This window comes from Euphorbia lathyris, chromosome 4 (assembly GCF_963576675.1).
Source record: "Euphorbia lathyris chromosome 4, ddEupLath1.1, whole genome shotgun sequence".
Taxonomy (NCBI): Eukaryota; Viridiplantae; Streptophyta; class Magnoliopsida; order Malpighiales; family Euphorbiaceae; genus Euphorbia; species Euphorbia lathyris.
In genome coordinates this window covers 57,614,093-57,623,388 of record NC_088913.1, presented here as the reverse complement: position 1 = coordinate 57,623,388, position 9,296 = coordinate 57,614,093, and the positions used below count along the sequence as shown (strand labels likewise).

At 32.5% G+C, this 9,296-nt stretch overlaps 1 long non-coding RNA gene across 1 annotated transcript; it reads left to right on the top strand.

Moving 5' to 3' along the window:
* Window positions 1–5,310: 5,310 nt before the first annotated feature.
* On the top strand, window positions 5,311–7,212 carry LOC136227973 (uncharacterized). Its single transcript, XR_010688356.1, has 3 exons — window positions 5,311–5,492; window positions 6,116–6,189; window positions 7,078–7,212. It is a non-coding gene; the product is annotated as an uncharacterized lncRNA (long non-coding RNA).
* The last annotated feature ends 2,084 nt before the right edge of the window (window positions 7,213–9,296 follow it).

Genomic DNA, 9,296 nt, shown 5'->3' with positions numbered 1-9,296 from the left:
CTCTGCCACACGACTAGAATCCTCGAAAGAATTTTGGTCGTAGCTCATATCGGAGCACTCAAACTTTTCATAGGTCTTATGCTCGACTGGTGCCATGATCGTACTTCTTTCGAAGCAAGATTGCCGACAAGGACGATGGAGATGGAGGTTTTCATCCCTATAATTGCAAATATAACTACCTCGGCAATGAGGATTACTCATTCGAAGGTGCTCCCATACCTCAATATAATCAGGACCGTGTGGATTTTTATGGGATTCCTGGACTTGCTCCACGTAGCAACCATATTGATCATCATAGAATGACGCGGTTTGAACGTAAGCACAACATTTGCAGTCGATATTATGTTCGTCGCTATGAATAAACTGAACATAGCCATCGTCGTAGCATCTAAAGACGGTGTACCAATGGACCCACAATCCGGTTGTACTTATTGTAAAATGTCGATCTCGATTGAAACCACCAAAATACACCGGTATTGTAGCATCCCTTGCATCTTCGTATGTTGTCCTCGTCATGGTTTGATTGCTTTACACATATTGATGTTCAGAGGCATTCTCCGTGAATAACGGTAAAAAATGATTAAACTAAATTAGTAACTGGAATTAAGCAAGAAAAATAAATAAATAAATATTGGTTAAAGCACTGATGAAGCAAAGAATGAACACAAAGCTCAATTGAAAATACAAAAATATGTACGTAGAAAACTGGCATTTAAATTTTTGGCAAAGCTTAATAAAAAGGTCCCACCGAGTGTGCCAAAAATTGTTAGCGATATTTAATAAATTTTGGTATGGTAAAGTGGGGCGAGAAGAGTGCAATACGAGGTCCAAAAAATAATAAATTGTGTAAAAAAGAAAGTTTTAGGTTCTATATGCAATTTTTGGTAGCCTAAAAAAAACAAAAGGTCCCACTGGGCGTGCCAAAAATTGTTAGCGATATTTTGCGAATATGCTAATTTCAACCTTGTCACGTGTGGTTAGGGTGCGGGCGTGCCAGAGAAGATTACTTCTCAATTGAAATGGTTAAGTTTATGGAATTTGCGCGCCAAAACTTGAATTCTAAACGAAACGATTGGCGAAGGACGCAATGATTGAAAAAGTCCCTCTTGGGTCTCTAGCGCCGTTATAGAAACTTTGCTAGATAAATTGTTTTATTTAAGCTAATGCGGGTAAATTGAAGACGAGAAAATAAAGGAATTTAAAGTGCGAAATTGACACGAAATTTGGTGAAAAATCAGTATTTTATTGATGTAAATCAAGGTTTGAATACATGTGTTTGAGGTAAGCATGAAATTGAAAAATGAATTACAATTGAAGAACTTCTATAATAAACATATAGTTAATTCAATTGAACTGGAAGAACAAATCAAATACAAGGAATTGAAATGCAATTAAACTAAAATTGGAATTCAACGATAAACTCGGAGCCACAATAGCTATCTCGGATTGATGTTGAATTTTGGTGTCGGCGTGAGGTCCTTGGAGAGCTGCAACCGGTCGGGCCCGTACGGTATATGATCTTGGCAATGGCACAACGTTGGTAGGCAAATGGGGCAGATTTAACCTTTAACTTCGGGAGGCTCGTTTGGGCGCTTAAGGACGTGGAATTGGACGAGTAAATAGGCTAAATTTAACTTCAGGAGGTCAGGAACAAACTTCTATAAGGGATCGAAGGCTAAAACGGATGCTAAGTAGACGAAATTGGGAGTTGAAAATAACTGGACGAATCTGGAAAATTCTGGAAACAGAATGTCTAAAAGAATTTGGGCTGAAAAGATCGGCTTGTAAATAGAGATTCTGGGCACGGAATTGGGCAAATAAATACACTAGATCGAAATTCAGGACGTCAGGAACAACTTTGTCGAAGGGATTGAAACCAAAAAATGATTTTAAACAGACGGAATCGGGCTTTGAAAATAGTTGGACGAATCTGGAAAATTGATTTGAAAAACAGAATTATAGCTAGGAATTGAGCAAATTGAAGGCTTGGAATGCTAAATTGAATTGGAAAGGACTTGGAAAGAGGCTATTGAAACTTGGATTAAAGCTAAAAGAGGAATCGAAGCTAAGAAAAACGAAGAACGAAAGGAAGAACTTTGAAGAACTAAGAACTTAAAACTAAGAACTAGAGAGCATTGGAAGGGACCTTAGGAAGGGGTTTTGTTGTGTTGGATTGAGTGTGAATTTTAATGAAGGGGAGGGAGTCTATTTATAGTATTTTGGAGTGGCATTTTGGTAATTATTGAGTGGTATTTTGGTAATTATTCACCAACTAACTCAACCACCTCCATGCCACATCACCCCACTACCTCAACTTCCTCCAACTACCACTAACCACCAATGCCACATCATCCCACTACCTCAACTTCCACAAACTGCTGTTGACTCCTTCCAACTGCTGCCGGAAGAGACGATACGCCCCGTGTATTCTTGGTTACGCCTCGCGTAATGTTGATTACGCCCCGCGTAGTGCAGCTTCTAGAGTTGGCGCGTTTTGTTGATGGTGCATACGCGTGGCGTACTTGGCATTGCGTCCCGCGTAAGGAAGTATGTCCTGCGTATGAGAATGGACGCCCCGCGTGTTGGAGCTTCTGATCTCGAAACGCCTTGTTGCCAAGTTTTACGCGTGGCGTCCCTGAGGTTACGTCCCGCGTATTGGAGCCTCTGAAGCAGACCTTCTCTGGTTGCTTGATCTACGCCCCGCGTATTGGAAGACACGCCCTGCGTAGTGCCGGACTTTCTCATCGGTTGGCGGTTAGTTTACAAGTGTATTTTTCATTATTTTCTAGACAAAAATAGAAACTATACCCTAAATTAAACATAAGCTTTCTATATATATAAAAATAAAATTTATTTTATTTTGGGCCAACACATACGTGTATACTTTATCGATTCAACAATACGAAACTTTAAATTAAAAAAAAAAATCACATTAACAAATCGAATCAAATCACAAATAAATATCGATATCTTTATATCAACATTTTATCAAAACAACTCATAACTAATCAAATGTTTTATCAAACCAATTCGTAATCAATCAAACGTTTTATCAGACGAAATCCGTAATCAAATAAACTCGTAATTAATCAAACGTAAAACCTTACATCAAAATCAACTCAGAATCGAAAACATAAAACACTATATCCATTCTAGAGTTTCTCTCGTTATGTATCAACCCATAGCCACACATATCAAGAATCACATAGTCGAGACGTCTCTTTAACCTTGCCTAATCCCGTATTGGTATTACCCCATACTTCGGTGCCAATACCCGACTAGGTCTTTACACTGTGTACACATGTCATGTTCCTCACTGAACATGGTCTTCAAATATCAAAACCACCAATCCTGATTACTCTAAATGGATATAAAACTCATAAAATCATAATATGCGCAAATATTATTTCACTCTGTCAAATTTCCAAATAATTCCATAACCATAAACCATTTGCCTTCAATTATAACTATATAGCAAATAATCATAATTATTCAAACTAATTTACAAACAAAATACCAAAATCTTTTAAAATTAATGTTCTTTCAATATAAGTAATATAAACTCATATAAAATCACCGATTCATAATTTAATCCAAATTCAAGAATCAAATAACTCAAAATATTATATCGATAAAATTTAATATCGTTTAAAAGTAAATATTCTCAAAGGAATATTTTCGATCACCGAAACAAAATTCTAAACTCAATAATTAATTAAAACTATGAAAACTATTCGACTCATTAGACCACGTTAAGCTACTAAGAGTATATTCAATCCAAACGCTGAGACACAGTCTGATGATCTTAATTAGGGAAGGTCGAACTCTGCACACTCTCGTCCCCCGCTTGAACCGAATTACAAAATTGTGAGATGGATTCCCCCTCCGATCAATTAGTGGAAAGTAAACACTGATGGTGCCTCGAGCTCAGTTGGAAGCGCAGGGGCCGAGGGAATTTTTAGAAACTATCGAAGTTTTGTAACTGGATGTTTTGCAAACCCTCTTCCGAATTCAAATGCTCACTCAGCTGAGCTGCAAGTAATTATTTTAGTGGTTAATGCTGCCTGGGAGAAGAACTGGCGAAACCTATGGATTGAATCTGACTCCACCTATGCTGTTAAGCTTCTAAACAGCTTATCCTGGGAGGTGCCCTAGAGAATCAGGAGAGAATGACGCATCTGTCTTCACAAACTCACTAGAATGAATTGGAGAACAACACACATATTTAGAGAAGGAAACCAAGCAGCGGATCGCCTTGCAAATATTGGACAATCAGCAAACTCTCCGTGTTGGTGGTCTCAGGCTCCGGACTCTTGCCAGAGTTTCGTTTTTTATGACAATTGCAATGTAGCGCATATTCGTTTTCTCTTTTTCTCTGTTATCATTTTTTAATTTTTTGATCCTCCCTCTGTATTCTTTTTTATTTTTTATTAATAAATTTCGGGTTGTTGGCTGTGCCGGGGGTGCCAACCTAGTTGGGATGTCCAGCCTGCCTTCGCGTCCCAACTTTCATTCAAAAAAAATTATTATACTTAACTTTTATATTCAAATTTATATAGACTCTATTTAACAAATGTTGGTATTACTATTAGTCATTCTAATATATAACTTATTTTAATTCGATAATTTAAAGTCACTAAAATATCAATCAAACACATTTATCAGACTATTTTCGTACACATTTATCGGACTATTTTTATTTATCGCCGGAGTTGTAACGTGTAACACTAAACTGGTATCGTTAGTTCCGACCGGAGGTTCAGTTATGCTCGTGACACTGTTAGGAGTCTATCCGTACAAATTTTATATTCTACTTTATACCGACTCTAATTGGTAAATATCAATATTAATCATTCTCATTTTTAATTTATTTAACTCTAACAATTAAAGTTGCTTAAAATATTTACTATTTTTGGTCAATGAGATAGTAATTTTAAACAGACGTTGTTAATTTACACTGATGTACCTTTAAAACTTAGTTAAGAACTTATCATTAAAATTTCAAAACATGTGTTGTGTAACTTAAAATTTGAATTAAATCCATTTGATTAACATGTATTTATATATATATATATATATATATATATATATATATATATATATAATGACCCTAACATAGATGATATATATATATATATATATAATTTTTTTTTTTTGACTTAATTAAAGTATTTTTATAACAAAATTTGGGTTATTTAGAAAAATAAATTTATGTTATAAAGATTATGTTTACCCATTTCAAGTTATTATTGTGTTCAAAGGCTTTTTTTTTTCATTTTCCTCCTAAATAGAGCCCATTACCACCTTAAACCCTATTTACTATTCTCTTTTCTTTTTTCCTGGATGTCAAAGAGAACAACAAATAAACTTCCGCCAACTTCCACCTCTGTTTTTTTCTTTCACACTCTGAAGTTCTTCATGTGCCCACTCACAACCTAGTTTTCCTTGGATTGATTGTTTGTGGATTGGACCTTATTCTTTCAATTCATCAAGTAAGTTTGATTCTAGTTTTTTTTTATTATTATTTCATTTTTCTTCCTAGCACAGAGAATAAATTCCATGTATAGAGAGTGGGTTCTTTTTTTCTATTTTATAAAGATTTGACATCTAGAAATTCAACCAATTTGGTCCTGGAATTAAACATATTCCTTTATTTATATGTAGGAGTAAGATTTGTAGTTTATGTGTGAACCTCCTTTAACCCATTATTTTTTTTTCTTTTGTTCTCTGTCAAAGTTTATTTAAAATAAATATTTTAATTAAAATGGTTTTATTGTACCATTATTTTCAAACTACTCTTTTGGATCGAATAAGCAAGGATTGAAATTTTAGTTTTTGTTCAAAACATAACAACTTTTCTTTAATTGGGTTGTTTTATGTGTTTAATATCTAACTATGCATATTAATGTTTTTGATGGAACATAAACTTTATTTATTAGGTTATCTTAATTGAGTTTTGTTTTAACATAATCGAAAATTGTTAGGTTGAACTTTTGTTTATACATTTTGTTGATTTTCATTTTTTTCCTCAAAAGAATTCAGAACCTCCTATCGAATTAATTCTAATCCTAGCCTTAGATTAATTCGTTGATGTTTTTCCCACTGGAATTTATAGGAGATACTATTCCTTCGGTCGATTGAGTGGTGAGCTATCAGGATTCTTAGGTTTATCATTCGGCTGGATATCAGGTGAGTGGTAATTATAGTACATGACACGATTTGATTGAAATATCCGAATGAAAACCGTTTATCAAAAATTGGGATTTGATCGTATGTTTTCCTTTATAAAAGCGTATATTTGAACCTTATGTTTATTAAATATCCTTAGTATTAGAGCGTGTATTCTGGGAACAGGCCTTTATATTTGATTTGTTTTATTATCGGTTACAATGAAATTATTAAAATTTGATTTGATATGATTTGTACTTTCTGATACGCGATTCATCGCAGTTATTACTTCGATTTTAGAAATATGATAATTCGTTCAATCAGTTATGATTTTCTGATTTATATATGTATACTATATGTTTTCAAACTGGTACAAGTGCTCAGTATATCTGTATCTGTTAACTGGCCTCTCACTGATCTTCATAACATTAGGACTTTTCATCTGTCTTTGAGTCAGGTTGTCAGTTGTCAGTTTGTCGTCAGTTGTGTCAGCATTAGAATCATGCATAAGATCGGTGAAGGCAATTATCTGTTATCTGTATCTGTTATTGGTAGCGCGCTTACCATTTATCTGGCCCTGGTGGTGTGCAGTATCACCACTCTGTTACACTGTACCATGTGTTTTAAAGCTTCTGTCTTATTTTCTGATTATCCTAATATTTGATATTTTGAAAGGTTTCAGTAGTATGTTTGACAATTGATTATCAGCATTTTGAATTGATTATCGTATATTGACCTTTTAGTTTAATTGATTTTGAAATACTATAATTTGAACTATATTTGTCATGATTTAAAAGTTATCAGCCTACCTGCCTGTTCCTTTTCTGTTGTGTGCTGTAGCTACTACTCACTGAGGTTTTCGCTCGCATAGACGAAAATCTCACACCACGTTGAATCTTTCTTTTTCAGATTAAGGTCCCTGTTCGCGAGGTAACCCTTGGATTGATGTTGAAGGAGACTGCTTAAGAATCTAGCTTTATTTTATCCGTTAGAGAATTGTGATTACTGAGGTTTAGACTTGCACATTTGATTCTTTTAAGGTTTATTGATATAATTAAGATGACTTTGATATTCTGTTAGTAAATTTTGGAATTTCTATTAGTTCAGAATTAAGGCTAGCATAGATTAAAGTTAACTTAATTTATGCGCCGGTCATGGCCTGACTTGGGTCGTGACACCATAATTCTAAAATATAATAGATGATTACTTATCTTAATCACAAGATGCAAACAATGATTGAATGGAAATCTCTCATTTCCATTATTGCAATTTGGTAAATTCTGGAAAACCAAATCAATTAAGAGTTGAAAAACTCCCTAAACCTTTTTTATTGTTTTTCTCCTAAAGCCTTTATATATCAAATAATAGATACATGAAACTTTCATGAAATTATAAATAAAGGACACATGTATCGTTATCAAATTATAACTTGACAAATTAAAGACACATGGAGGATTGTAAAGTTATAGTTTGTAACAATTTGACACATGAATGGAGGTCTAACAATCTGAGGATACATGGATGGAGGTATAATTTTAAAATTATACATTACCGTTAAAATGCCACCATATTTTACTTTCTACACCACTCATTAAACTACTACTATTATTATTATTCCAAAGTTTGAAGGTTAGTAGCACAATTTTAATACATTAAACACTCATAAAATGTAGAATAATGAATCCATTTTTTAATATATTTCCATTAAAGATAAGACCATATATTCTCAATAACTATTTTGTAACTCATATTTTCAACAATGGAATTAATGATAAACATAAGACTTTATCAATTGATTAAACTTAAAGTATGTTTGTATAGTTATTCAATGATAAATTTGTAATATACATATATTAATAGATAACAAAACATCATCAATAAGTTATCTTACTTAGTATTCAATTTGTCATACTTTTTTAGAACTTTTTTAGAACTGTTAATCGATTTAAACTTTTTTCCACAAATATATATGCTTTTAATGATCTTTTTATTTTGCTCTTCTTTTATGCATATATTTAAATGCAAAAAAATACGAAAGAACTAATATTAAGGTAAAGATAACATATAGTTAGTGAATGATCTAACGATTATAATTTCATCTTAAATAAGAAAAGTACGTAATCTCTTTCATTTTGGGTATTTCATTAACTTAGAATAATACAAATTCATTTTTTTTGAACGAAAATAATTGGTTAATTATATGATAATTACATTACATTAGAATATATATATATATATATATATATATATAACATGTGTGCATTACATAAATTATTTCATGGATTTTTATATAGTAGTAATATATTATGATAATAATAATAATAATAATCATAATAATGTAATTCAAAATTGAGTGGTTGACCACGTAATCAAAATCTTCGAGTATGAGGCAAATATTACTCTTCCATATTGATGACTAAATAAGTTCTACAAAACACAAAAAGAAAAAAAATGAAAAAGAAACATGTTAGTATAGTTATTAAACATAAAAAAACATAATATTATGAAAATCATTAGTTGTTTCAATTAAAAAGAAACTTTCAGCAACCTGCTTACATAACATATAAGATATATATAATATTAAATATTTGATAATTTTAATCTTACTTTTATCTTCTTTACATTTTTCTTCACAATTCCTGTTGCATGCATTAGAAAGTGAACCAACTACTTGGATGCTGTTGCATCCTTTCATACATTCATCCATATAAGGAGTCGATGACTCAATCTGTCACAACCCAATCCAGGCCATAACCGACGCATAAATTAAATTAACTTTAACATATGCTAGCCTTAATTCTAAACTAATGGAAATTCCAAAATTAACTAACAAAATATCAAATTCATTGAAATTACATAATAAACCTTAAAGGAACCTAACTATTCAAGTCAAATCTCAATAATTAAAAATCTCCAAAAATAATATAAAACTAAATTATTAAGCAGTCTCCTTCAACATCAATCCAATGGTTACCTCACGAACAGAGACCTTAATCTGAAAAAGAAAGATTCAACGTGGTATGAGATTTTCGTCTAAACGAGCGAAAACCTCAGTGAGCGATAGTTATAGCACACAACAGAAAAGAAACATGCATGTAAGCTGATACTCTTAAATAATGACAATTATA